The sequence below is a fragment of the Arachis ipaensis genome, chromosome B8 (assembly GCF_059453495.1).
Source record: "Arachis ipaensis isolate K30076 ecotype BB chromosome B8, ASM5945349v1, whole genome shotgun sequence".
Classification (NCBI taxonomy): Eukaryota; Viridiplantae; Streptophyta; class Magnoliopsida; order Fabales; family Fabaceae; genus Arachis; species Arachis ipaensis.
In genome coordinates this window covers 33538181-33551858 of record NC_142443.1, presented here as the reverse complement: position 1 = coordinate 33551858, position 13678 = coordinate 33538181, and the positions used below count along the sequence as shown (strand labels likewise).

Sequence of the window (13678 nt, the reverse complement as noted above, 5' to 3'; positions counted from 1 at the left end):
AGTTTCAGATAAGCGTATGGAGATGCTATTATTCCTTTTGAACCTCTCTTTTCCTATTGCTTTCATCCAATCCTTCATACTCCTTTCCAGGGCAAGTTGTATGTTGGGCATCACCGTTGTCAATGGCTACATCCCGTTCTCTCAGTGAAAATGGTCCAAAATGCACTGCCATCACACGGCTAATCATCTTTCAGTTCTCGATCCTGGTGGAATAGGATTCAGTAATCCTTTTGCGTCTGTCACTACGCCCAGCACTCGCGAGTTTGAAGTTCGTCACAGCCATCCCTTTCCAAATCCTACTCGGAATACCACAGACAAGGTTTAGACTTTTCGGATCTCAAGAATGGCCGCCAATAATTCTAGCCTATACCACGAAGACTCTGATCTCACGATCAAGAGGCTAAGAGATACACATTCAAGCTTGTTTGCATGTAAAACGGAAGTGGTTGTCAGGCACGTGTTCATAAGTGAGAATGATGATGAGCGTCACATAATCATCACATTCATCATGTTCTTGTGTGCGAATGAATATCTTAGAGAAGAAATAGACTTGAATTGAATAGAAAAACAATAGTACTTTGCATTAATTCATGAGGAACAGCAGAGCTCCACACCTTAATCTATGGTGTGTAGAAACTCCACCGTTGAAAATACATAAGTGATAAGGTCCAGGCATGACCGAATGGCCAGCCTCCATGATCTAAGAACTAAACGTCCAGAGATGTAAATACTATAGTAAAAAGTCCTATTTATACTAAACTAGTTACTAGGGTTTACAGAAATGAGTAAATGATGCAGAAATCCACTTCCGGGCCCACTTGGTGTGTGCTTGGTCTGAGCATTGAAGCTTTCACGTGTAGAGGTCTTCCTTGGAGTTAAACGCCAGTTTGTAACCTGTTTCTGGTGTTTAACTCTGCTTTGTAACCTGTTTCTGGCGTTTAACTCCAGAATAGGGCAGAGAGCTGGCGTTGAACACCAGTTTGCGTCATCTAAACTCGGGCAAAGTATGAACTATTATATATTTCTGGAAAGCTCTGGATGTCTACTTTCCAATGTAATTGAGAGCGCGCCATTTGGACTCCTGTATCTCTAGAAAATCCACTTTGAGTATAGGGAGGTCAGAATCCAACAGCATCTGCAGTCCTTCTTCAGCCTCTGAATCTGATTTATGCTCAAGTCCCTCAATTTCAGCCAGAAAATACCTGAAATCACATAAAAATACACAAACTCATAGTAAAGTCCAGAAATGTGATTTTTATTTAAAAACTAATAAAAATATACTAAAAACTAATCAAATCATACTAAAAACTATGAAAAAATAATACCAAAAAGCGTATAAATTATCCACTCATCACAACACCAAACTTAAATTGTTGCTTGTCCCCAAGCAACTGAAAATCAAATAGGATAAAAAGAAGAGAATATACTATAAATCCCAAAATATCAATGAAACTTAGCTCCAATCAGATGAGCGGGACTAGTAGCTTTTTGCCTCTGAACAGTTTTGGCATCTCACTTTATCCTTTGAAGTTCAGAATGATTAGCATCTATAGGAACTTAGAATTCAGATAGTGTTATTGATTCTTCTAGTTCAGTATGTTGATTCTTGAACACAGCTACTTTATGAGTCTTGGCCGTGGCCCTAAGCACTTTGTTTTCCAGTATTACCACCGGATACATAAATGCCACAGACACATAACTGGGTGAACCTTTTCAGATTGTGACTCAGCTTTGCTAGAGTCCCCAATTAGAGGTGTCCAGGGTTCTTAAGCACACTCTGTTTTTGCTTTGGACTTCGACTTTAACCGCTCAGTCTCAAGTTTTCACTTGACACCTTCACGCCACAAGCACATGGTTAGGGACAGCTTGGTTTAGCCGCTTAGGCCAGGATTTTATTCCTTTGGGCCCTCCTATCCACTGATGCTCAAAGCCTTGGATCCTTTCTATTACCCTTGCCTTTTGGTTTTAAGGGCTATTGGCTTTTTGCTCTTGCCTTTTGGTTTAAAGAGCTTTTGGCTTTTTCTGCTTGCTTTTTCTTTTTCTTTCTCTCTTTTTTTTTTTGCCATTTTTCTTTTCTCTCTTTTTTTTTGCAAGCTTTTGTATTCACTGCTTTTTCTTGCTTCAAGAATCAATTTTATGATTTTTTAGATTATCAAATAACATTTCTCCTTTTTCATCATTCTTTCAAGAGCCAACAATTTTAACATTCATAAACAACAATTTCAAAAGACATATGCACTGTTCAAGCATTCATTCAGAAAACAAAAAGTATTGTCACCACATCAAAATAATTAAACTAGTTTCAAGGATGAATTCAAAATTCATGTACTTCTTGTTCTTTTCTAATTAAAGCATTTTTCATTTAAGAAAGGTGATGGATTCATAGGACATTCATAGCTTTAAGACATATACACTTAAATACTAATGATCATGTAATAAGACACAAACATAAACATAAAGCATAGTAAACGAAAAACAGGAAAATAAGAACAAGGAGATTAAGAAACGGGTCCACCTTAGTGAGGGTGGCGTCTTCCTCTTCTTGAAGAACCAATGGTGCTCTTGAGCTCCTCTATGTCTCTTCCTTGCCTTTGTTGCTTCATCCCTAGTGATTTTGGTGCTCCTATCCTTAGTTGCTCCCAATAGTTATGTGGAGGAAAATATATCCCTTGAGGCATCTCAGAGATTTCTTGGTGAGGGAATTCCTCATGCTCTTGTTGAGGTCCATGAGTGGGCTCTCTTGTTGTGCAGTCAAATGCTCTACTACTGAGCTATGGACCCTTGAGATGGATCTCTCCATCTCCCATGACTCAGAAGTGGAAGCAATTACCTTCCCTTTTCTCTTTCTTGGGGTTTCTCTGGCCTTAGGTGCCATTGATGGTTATGGAAAAACAAAAAAGCAATGCTTTTACCACACCAAACTTAAAATGTTTGCTCATCTTCAAGAAAAAGAAGAAAATAAGTAGTAGAAGAAGAAGAAAATGGAGGAGATGGAGGGAGAAAGTGTATTCGGCCAAGGGGGAGAAGTGGTTGTTGTAATGTGTGAAAAGGGTATTTAGGGAAGAGGTATGGAGGTGATTGGTGGAGGTTATTTTGGGGAAGAGTGTTATGGAAAGGTGTAAAGAGGAAAGAAGAAGATGTGGGGTAGGTGGGGATCCTGTGGGGTCCACAGATCCTGTGGGGATCCTATGGGGTCCACAGATCCTGAGGTGTCAAGAATTTCTCATCCCTACACCAACTAGGCGTGCAAAACGCCCTTAGAATGCATGTCTGGCATTAAACGCCAGCTTGCTGCCTGTTTTTGGCGTTAAACGCCCAAATGTAGCTTGTTTCTGGCATTTAACGCCAGGTTGATGCTTGTTTCTGGCGTTAAACGCCAGCTTGGTGCTTGTTTCTAGCGTTAAACGCCAGACAGATGCTTGTTTCTGGCATTTAAATGCCAGAATATTCTTCCTCCAGGGTGTGCTATTTTCAATGCTATTTTTCATTCTGTTTTTGATTTTTTAGTAGTTTTTGTGACTCCACAAGAGGATCAACCTAAAAAAACATAAAATAGCAATGGAAAATAAATAGATATAATTAAATAACATTGGGTTGCCTCCCAACAAGCGCTTCTTTAATGTCAATAGCTTGACAGTGAGCTCTCATGGAGCCTCACAGATATTCAGAGCAATGTTGGGACCTCCCAACACCAAACTTAGAGTTTGAATGTGGGGGTTCAACACCAAACTTAGAGTTTGGTTGTGGCCTCCCAACATCAAACTTAGAGTTTGACTGTGGGGGCTTTGGTTGACTCTGCAGTGAGAGAAGCTTTTCATGCTTCCTCTCCATGGTTACAGAAGGAGATTCTTGAGTTTTAAACACAAGGTTGTCCTCATTTAGTTGAAGGACTAATTCTCCTCTGTCCATATCAATCACAACTTTTGCTGTGGCTAGGAAGGGTCTTCCAAGGATGATGGATTCATCCTCATCCTTTCCAGTGTCTAGGATTATGAAATCAACAGGGATGTAAAGGCCTTCAACCTTTACTAGTACGTCCTCTACTAGTCCATAAGCCTGTTTTCTTGAGTTGTCTGCCATCTCTAATGAGATTCTGGCAGCATGCACCTCAAAGATCCCAAGTTTCTCCATTACAGAGAGTGGCATAAGGTTAATGCCTGACCCCAGGTCACACAGAGTCTTCTCAAAGGTCATGGTGCCTATGGTATAGGGTATTAAGAATTTACCAGGATCCCGTTTCTTTTGAGGTAATTTCTGCCTATCCAATGCATTCAGTTCATTGGTGAGCAAGGGAGGTTCATCTTCCCAAGTCTCATTACCAAATAATTTGGCATTCAGCTTCATGATTGTACCAAGGTACTTAGCAACTTGCTCTTCAGTAATGTCTTCATCCTCTTTAGAGAAAGAATACTCATCAGAGCTCATGAAGGGCAGAAGCAGGTTGAATAAAACCTCTATGGTCTCCGTATGAGCCTTAGATTCCTTCAGGTCCTCATTGAGGAACCCTCTAGTGTTCAGAGGACGTCCCATGAGGTCTTCCTCATTGGGATTCACGTCTCCCTCCTCCCTTGTAGGTTCGGCCATGATGGTCAAATCAATGGCCTTGTACTCTCTCTTTGGATTTTCTTCTGTATTGCTTGGGAGAGTACTAGGAGGAGTTTCAGTGACTCTTTTACTCAGCTGGCCCACTTGTGCCTCCAAATTTCTAATGGAGGACCTTGTTTTATTCATGAAACTTAGAGTGGCCTTAGATAGATCAGAGACTATATTTGCTAAGTTAGATGGATTCTGCTCAGAATTCTCTGTCTGTTGCTGAGTGGATGATGGAAAAGGCTTGCTATTGCTAAACCTGTTTCTTCCACCGTTATTAAAGCCTTGTTGAGGCTTTTGTTGATCCTTCCATGAGAAATTTGGATGATTTCTCCATGAGGGATTATAGGTGTTTCCATAGGGTTCACCCATGTAATTCACCTCTGCTATTGCAGGGTTCTCAGGATCATAAGCTTCTTCTTTAGAAGATGCCTCTATAGTACTGTTGGATGCAGCTTGCAATCCATTCAGACTCTGAGAAATCATATTGACTTGCTGAGTCAATATTTTGTTCTGAGCCAATATGGCATTCAGAGCATCAACTTCAAGAACTCCCTTCCTCTGAGGCGTCCCATTACTCACAAGATTCCTTTCAGAAGTGTACATAAACTGGTTATTTGCAACCATGTCAATGAGTTCCTGAGCTTCTGCAGGCGTTTTCTTTAGGTGAATGGATCCACCTGCAGAATGGTCTAATGACATCTTAGATAATTCAGACAGATCATCATAGAATATATCCAGGATGGTCCATTCTGAAAGCATGTCAGAAGGACACTTTTTGGTCAGTTCCTTGTATCTCTCCCAAGCTTCATAGAGGGATTCACCTTCTTTCTGTTTGAAGGTTTGAACATCCATTCTAAGCTTGCTAAGCTTTTGAAGAGGAAAGAACTTGGCTAAGAAAGCCGTGACCAGCTTATCCCAAGAGTTTAGGCTATCTTTAGGTTGAGAGTCCGACCATATTCTAGCTTTGTCTCTTACAGCAAACAGGAAAAGCATAAGCCTGTAGACCTCGGGATCAACCCCATTGGTCTTAACAGTATCACAGATCTGCAAGAATTCATTTAAGAACTGAAAATGATCTTTTAATGGAAGTCCATGAAACTTGCAATTCTGTTGCATCAGAGAAACTAATTGAGGCTTTAGCTCAAAATTGTTTGTTCCAATGGCAGGAATTGAGATGCTTCTTCCATGTTAGTTGGAATTTGGTGCAGTAAAGTCACCAAGCATCTTCCTTGCATTGTTATTATTTTCGGCCATGTCTCCTTCTTTTTCGAAAATTTCAGTAAAGTCCTCTTCAGAGTGTTGTGTTTTAGCTTCTCTTAGCTTCCTCTTCAGAGTCCTTTCAGGTTCCGGATCAGCTTCAACAAGAATGTTCTTGTCCTTGCTCCTGCTCATATGAAAAAGAAGGGAACAGAAAATAATAGGGATCCTCTTTGTCACAATAGAGAGGTTCCTTTATGTGAGTAGAAGAGAAGAAAAAGAATTCGAACACAAAAAGAGGGAGAGGGTTCGAATTTTTAAGAAGAAGAGAAGTGTTAGTAGATAAATAAAATAATTAGAAAGAGATGAGGGGGAGAAAATTCGAAAATAAAATAAAATAAAAATATTTTTGTTTTTAATTTAAAATTAAAGTTAAAATTCGAAAATTAAGAAGAGAAATAAAATTAAATTGAAATTTAAAACAATTAGTTAATGAAAAGTAATTTTGAAAAAGAGGTTAGTAATTTTCGAAAATTGGAAAGAGAAAGGTAGTTAGGTGGTTTTGAAAAAGATATGATTGAAACATAAAACTTTTAAAATCAAACAAAAAGTCAAGTAGTTAATTGAAAAAGATTTGAAAATCAATTTTGAAAAGATAAGAAGTTAGAAAAAGATTTTGAAATTAAAATTGAAAAAGATATGATTGAAAGATATTTTGAAAAAGATTTGAAAAGGAAATTTAAAAAAATTTGATTTTGAAAATTAAAGTTGATTACTTGACTAACAAGAAATAAAAAGATATGATTTTAAAATTTTAAAGATTGAACCTTTCTTAATAGGCAAGTAACAACTTGAAATTTTTGAATCAAAATATTAAATGTTAGTAATAAATTTGAAAATATAAAGTAAAAATAAGAAAAAGATTTTGAATATAAATTTTGAAAATTTTGAAATTATGAAAAAAAATGAAAAAGATTTGATTTTTGAAAAAGATTTGAAAAAGATAGAATTTTTAAATTGAAAATTTGATTTGACACATAAGAACAATTAAATTTAAAAACTTTTTGACTAAATCAAACCAAATTTTCGAAAATTTATGAGAGAATAAGGGAAAGATATTTTTTTGATTTTTGAATTTTGAATGATGAAAGAGAAAAACAATGAAAAGACTCAAAATATGAAAATTATGAATCAAAACATACAATGCATGCAAGAACACTTTGAATGTCAAGATGAACACCAAGAACATTTTGAAGATCAAGATGAACATCAAGACTTATTTTTGAAAATTTTTAAGAAAAGAAAAACATGCAAGACACCAAACTTAGAAATTTTCAAACTTTAGACACTAACAAATTGAAAATGCATATGAAAAACAAGAAAAGACACAAAACAAGAAAAATTAAAGATCAAACATAGAAAATCATCAAGAACAACTTGAAGATCATGAAGAACAAGAAAGAAACTCAATGCATGTGTTCTTCGAAAATTTAAGAAAAGTTAAAAGCATGCAATTGACACCAAACTTACAAATTGACACTAGACTCAAACAAGAAACATAAAATTTTTTGTTTTTATGATTTTATAAGAATTTTTTTTGGTTTTTTCGAAAATTATTTTGGGAAAAACGAAAAAGAAGAAAAAAAAATTTTTGTATTATTTTCGAAAATAAGAAATAAAAAGCTTAAAAATTAAAATAAAATTACCTAATCTGAGCAACAAGATGAACCGTCAGTTGTCCAAACTCGAACAATCCCCGGCAACGGCGCCAAAAATTTGGTGCACAAAATCGTGATCGTTCATTCCTTAGTAACGGCGCTGAAAACTTAATACGCCCGTTCATAATCTTAGTTCTTTGTCACAACTTCGCACAACTAACCAGCAAGTGCACTGGGTCGTCCAAGAAATAAACCTTACGTGAGTAAGGGTCGATCCCACGGAGATTGTCGGCTTGAAGCAAGCTATGGTCACCTTGTAAATCTCAGTCAGGCGGATTCAATTGGTTATGGAGATTTGATAATTAAAATATAATTTAAATATAAAATAGGATAGAAATACTTATGTAATTTATTGGTGAGAATTTCAGATAAGCATATGGAGATGCTATTATTCCTTCTGAACTTCTCTTTTCCTATTGCTTTCATCCAATCCTTCATACTCCTTTCCATGGCAAGCTGTATGTTGGGCATCACCGTTGTCAATGGCTACATCCCGTCCTCTCAGTAAAAATGGTCTAAAATGCGCTGTCATCACACGGCTAATCATCTGTCGGTTCTCGATCCTGCTGGAATAGGATTCAGTAATCCTTTTGCGTCTGTCACTACGCCCAGCACTCGCGAGTTTGAAGCTCGTCACAGCCATCCCTTCCCAGATCCTACTCGGAATACCACATACAAGGTTTAGACTTTTCGGATCTCAAGAATGGCCGCCAATAATTCTAGCCTATACCACGAAGACTCTGATCTCACGATCAGGAGGCTAAGAGATACACATTCAAGCTTGTTTGCATGTAGAACGGAAGTGGTTGTCAGGCACGCGTTCATAAGTGAGAATGATGATGAGCGTCACATAATCATCACATTCATCATGTTCTTGTGTGCGAATGAATATCTTAGAGAAGAAATAGACTTGAATTGAATAGAAAAACAATAGTACTTTGCATTAATTCATAAGGAACAGCAGAGCTCCACACCTTAATCTATGGTGTGTAGAAACTCCACCGTTGAAAATACATAAGTGATAAGGTCCAGGCATGGACGAATGGCCAGCCTCCATGATCTAAGAACTAAACGACCAGAGATGTAAATACAATAGTAAAAAGTCCTATTTATACTAAACTAGTTACTAGGGTTTACAAAAATGAGTAAATGATGCAGAAATCCACTTCCGGGCCCACTTGGTGTGTGCTTGGGCTGAGCATTGAAGCTTTCACGTGTAGAGGTCTTCCTTGGAATTAAACGCCAGCTTGTAACCTATTTTTGGCGTTTAACTCTGCTTTGTAACCTGTTTCTGGCGTTTAACTCCAGAATAGGGCAGAGAGCTGGCGTTGAACGCCAGTTTGCGTCGTCTAAACTCGGGCAAAGTATGGACTATTATATATCGCTGGAAATTCCTGGATGTCTACTTTCCAACGCAATTGAGAGCACGCCATTTGGACTATTGTATCTCTAGAAAATCCACTTTGAGTGAAGGGAGGTCAGAATCCAACAGCATCTGCAGTCTTTCTTCAGCCTCTGAATCTGATTTTTGCTCAAGTCCCTCAATTTCAGCCAAAAAATACCTGAAATCACAGAAAAACACACAAACTCATAGTAAAGTCCAGAAATGTGATTTTTATTTAAAAACTAATAAAAATATACTAAAAACTAATCAAATCATACTAAAAACTATGTAAAAATAATACCAAAAAGCGTATAAATTATCCGCTCATCACTCCCATTAAAGTAGATATAGAACTACCTAAAGGAATAGTTTCTAATTCATTAATTTTATCTTTATGTATGCATAAATCCTTCAGAAACTTTGCATATTTAGGTACCTGCTGAATAACATCAAAAAGGGGAACAGTTACCTCAACCTTTTTGAAAATTTCTACCATTTTGGCATCAAGTTCCATCTGCTTTCTGGACTTCCTTGCAAGGTGTGGAAATAGGATAGGAATGGCGCTATTTGTAGCTTCTGCATCCCTTGGTGCTCCATTCCCTTGCTGAGCTACTTCTTCTTCAACCTTGTCTTGTACTTCCTCTTCCTCTTCAGCATCTTCCATTTCTACCACATCTTCAACTGGGGTGTATTCTTGTGGGCTTGGCTCCTCATGATCCCTCTCTTGTAGTGTGGTTCTGGACCTCAAAGTAATGGCATTGATGCCACCCTTGGGATTAGGTAAAGGTTGAGAAAGAATTCCACTGGAGCTTGAAGGTTGGTTGGTGGAAGCAGGTAATGAATCTATCCGGGAGACAAGAGCTTGTAAAGTGGCATTCAGACCATTTAGAGTAGAGTTCAGTGTAGTCTGCATGTCCTGTTGTCCTTGTGCAAGAGAGCGTAGCATCTCGTCATTTGATGAGGAAGGGGGATAAGTGATCTGAGGGATCTGTTGTTGGTTGTGCTGGGGTCCTTGAGACTGCCTTAGGTGAGGTGCTCTGTAAGGCTGGTTCTGATTTTGCTGTCTGTTGTTGTTATTCCACCTCTAATTTCCATTATTGTCTCTGCCTCCTCTGTTATAGTTTTCCCTCCAACCATGGTTGGAATTATTTCTCAAACCCTGGTTGGAGTTGTCCTGCCACCCTTGGTTATAGTTCCCACCTTAGTTGTAGTTACCGTTTTGTTGATTGTATCCTTGATTCGGGCGGTCATAGAAGTTATGAGTGGCTACCACAGTGTTGTCTTCTTGTTGGAGCTGCGGACATTCATCAGTATAATGACTATAATCAGCACAGATTTCGCATACTCTTTGGGGAACTAACTGTTGGCTTTGTTGTGGTGGGGGAAGGCTGAGTTTGTTGTTGATTCAACTGCATCTGCTTCAGTAGGTTAGTCATTTCACATATACTCTGTGTAAGAGCAGTAGTCTCACTGCTAAAGGAAACCTCTGCAACAGCCTTTGAGTGGTTGTTCCTGTGCCTGTGATTCCTAGTAGACTCAGCTAAGTCGCTGATCAGTTGCCATGCTTCATTTGCGGTCTTGTACTTTTTCAGAGAACCATTGCTAGCACCATCCAGTGTAATCTTATCCCTAGGCTTCATTCCTTGAGTGAAGTAGCTGATCAACACTAACCTATCAATCATGTGATGGGGGCATGCGTCCAGAAGGTTCTTAAAGCGCTCCCAATACTCATAGAGAGTTTCTAATTCACCTTGAACAATGCAGGAGATCTCTTTTCTCAATCTATCTGTAACTTCAGCTGGAAAGTATTTTTCCATGAATTCTCTCCTAAGCGTATCCTAGTTGGTAACAGTTGCTTCAGGTTGGGAGTAATACCACTCCCTCGCCTTTCCCTCAAGAGAAAACAGGAAAGCGGTTAACAAAATAGAAGTTTCATTTGCACCATGACGCCTAACAGTAGAACAGGCTGTCTGAAAATCCCTTAGGTTCTTGATAGGCTCCTGAGCAGGTAAGCCATGAAACTTGGGCATCAAGTTGATTAGTGCAGTCTTTAGTTCAAAATCTGCAGCCAGAGTTGGATGATGCACTTGATACGGCTACAGTGTAAAATCTGGGGCTCTAGCTTCCTGGAGAGTGATCCTCCTAGGTGCTGCCATTCTATCTGCACGCGAATCAACTGAATCAGTAGTAAAGGAGCTTGTTTCGCTCTCAGATGGCGGTTCAGATTCGTCCTCAAATGAGACTGGTGAATCGATAATAATCACTTCACTACCCTTAGAGGCTAACCGACGCCGAGCTCGCCTAATACGTGAAATAGTTCTTTCAATTTCAGGATCAAATGCAGCTAAGCTCGGATCAGGCAGTGAACGCGTCATTCAATGAGAGATACATATAGCTCATGGTAACAAAATAAAAATAAAATATGTAAATAAAAATAAAAATATGTACACTAATTAATAATTTAGCACACTATTGCAACTCTCCGGCAACGGCGCCAAAAATTGATAGGGTAGGGCGGGAGTCGGCCAATTAAGAAGTCAATATAAAAACAACGTTGCGAGTATAGTTCTTAACCAGCTAAGATCCGCCTCATCAATTTAGAAAAGTTGTCACAAAAGTTTAGAATAAAAATACTGGGAGTATGAGTCTCAGGTCGTCTCCCAACGAGTTGCTAAAAAGGGTGCTAATTTATTAATCAGGAGTTTCCGAGGGATTTTGAGAGTTGAATGACAGAAAATAAATAATTGTAATTAAATGCAACGAAAATTAAAAGAAATTTATATTATTCAAAATAAAAAGCCTTGACTGGGGGAATGATTGATGAGCGGATATTTTATACGCTTTTTGGGGATAATTTCATATAGTTTAGAGTATGTTTTAGTTAGTTTTTAGTCTATTTCTAGTAGTTTTTAGGAAAAATTCATATTTCTGGACTTTACTATGAGTTGTGTGTTTTTCTGTAATTTCAGGTATTTTTCTGGCTGAAATTGAAGGAGCTGAGCAAAAATCTGATTCAGGCTGAAAAAGGACTGCTGATGCTGTTGGATTCTGACCTCCCTGTACTCAAAGTAAATTTTCTGGAGCTACAGAACTCGAAATGGCATGCTTCCAATTTCGTTGGAAAGTAGACATCCAGGGCTTTCCAGCAATATATAATAGTCCATACTTTGCACAAGGATAGACGATGTAAACTGGCGTTCAACGCCAGCTCTCTGCCCAATTCTGGCGTCCAGCGCCAGAAAAGGATCAAAAACTGGAGTTGAACGCCCAAACTGGCATAAAAACTGGCGTTCAACTCCACAAATGGCCTCTGCACGAAATCTCAGCCCCAGCACACACCAAGTGGGCCCCGGCACACCAAGTGGGCCCCAGAAGTGGATATCTGCATCATCCATCATAGTCCACTCATATTTTGTAACCCTAGGCTACTAGTTTAGTATAAAAACAACTTTTAGAGACTTATTTTGTATCTCATGACATTTCAGATCTAAACTTTGTATTCTCTGACGGCATGAGTCTCTAAACCCCATTGTTGGGGGTGAGGAGCTCTGCTGTGTCTCGATGAATTAATGCAAGTATTTCTGTTTTCCATTCAAACACGCTTGTTCTTATCTAAGATGTTCATTCGCGCTTAACTGTGATGAAGGTGATGATCCGTGACATTCATCACCTTCCTCAAACCATGAACGTGTGCCTGACAACCACCTCCATTCTATATCCGATTGAATGAGTATCTCTTAGATTCCTTAATCAGAATCTCCGTGGTATAAGCTAGAACTGATGGCGGCATTCATGAGAATCCGGAAAGTCTAAACCTTGTCTGTGGTATTCCGAGTAGGATTCAAGGATTGAATGACTGTGACGAGCTTCAAACTCCTGAAGGCTGGGCGTTAGTGACAGACGCAAAAGGATAGTAAATCCTATTCCAACCGGATCGAGAACCAACCGGTGATTAGCCGTGCTGTGACAGAGCGCGTGAGCGTAGTATTCACTGGAAGGATGGAAGGTAGCCATTGACAACGGTGATCCACCAACACACAGCTTGCCATAGGGGGACGTGCGTGCGTGAACAAGAAGACAGAGGAAAGCAGAGATTCAGAAGACAAAGCATCTCCAAAACTCCAACATATTCTCCATTACTGCACAACAAGTAACTTTTAATTTATGCTCTACTGGTTATTCACAATTCAATTGATAAACATAATTGACTTCCTGACTAAGATTTACAAGATAACCATAGATTACTTCAAACCAACAATCTCCGTGGGATTCGACCCTTACTCACGTAAGGTATTACTTGGACGACCCAGTGCACTTGCTGGTCAGTGGCACGCGTTGTGAAAAGTGTGATTCGTGATTCGTGCTACCAAGTTTTTGGCGCCGTTGCCGGGGATTGTTCGTGTTTGAACAACTGACGGATTATTTTTTTGCTTAGATTAGGAAAAATCTTTCTTTTTTTTGGTTTAGAGTCTTTTATTAATTACCCCTTGTTAAAATACTTTAAATTTATAGCTCAGTTATTTAGAACGTGGTGTTTATGTTCATGATAATTGGCTATCATATTTTTTAAAACCTTTTTCAAAAATAATTTTTCTATTAAATCCTGTGCCAAACTTTAAGTTTGGTGTTTTCAAAAATAATCTTTCTTAAAATAAGGTCCCATAACTCATTTGGCTAGAACATTAATTTGATTGGGTTAGAATCTTTTATACTCTTTTCAAAACATTCTTTTTCAAAAATATTTTTTTTCTATTAAATCTTGTGCCAAACTTTAAGTTTGGTGTTT

General features: G+C 38.5%; 2 non-coding genes across 2 annotated transcripts; both read left to right on the top strand.

The window, feature by feature from the left end:
- The first annotated feature begins 5346 nt into the window (after positions 1-5346).
- Positions 5347-5454, top strand: LOC148547649 (small nucleolar RNA R71). Its single transcript, XR_015897757.1, has one exon. It is a non-coding gene; the product is annotated as a small nucleolar RNA R71 (small nucleolar RNA).
- A 5118-nt stretch (positions 5455-10572) lies between these two features.
- LOC148547648 (small nucleolar RNA R71) lies at positions 10573-10676 on the top strand. Its single transcript, XR_015897119.1, has one exon. It is a non-coding gene; the product is annotated as a small nucleolar RNA R71 (small nucleolar RNA).
- The last annotated feature ends 3002 nt before the right edge of the window (positions 10677-13678 follow it).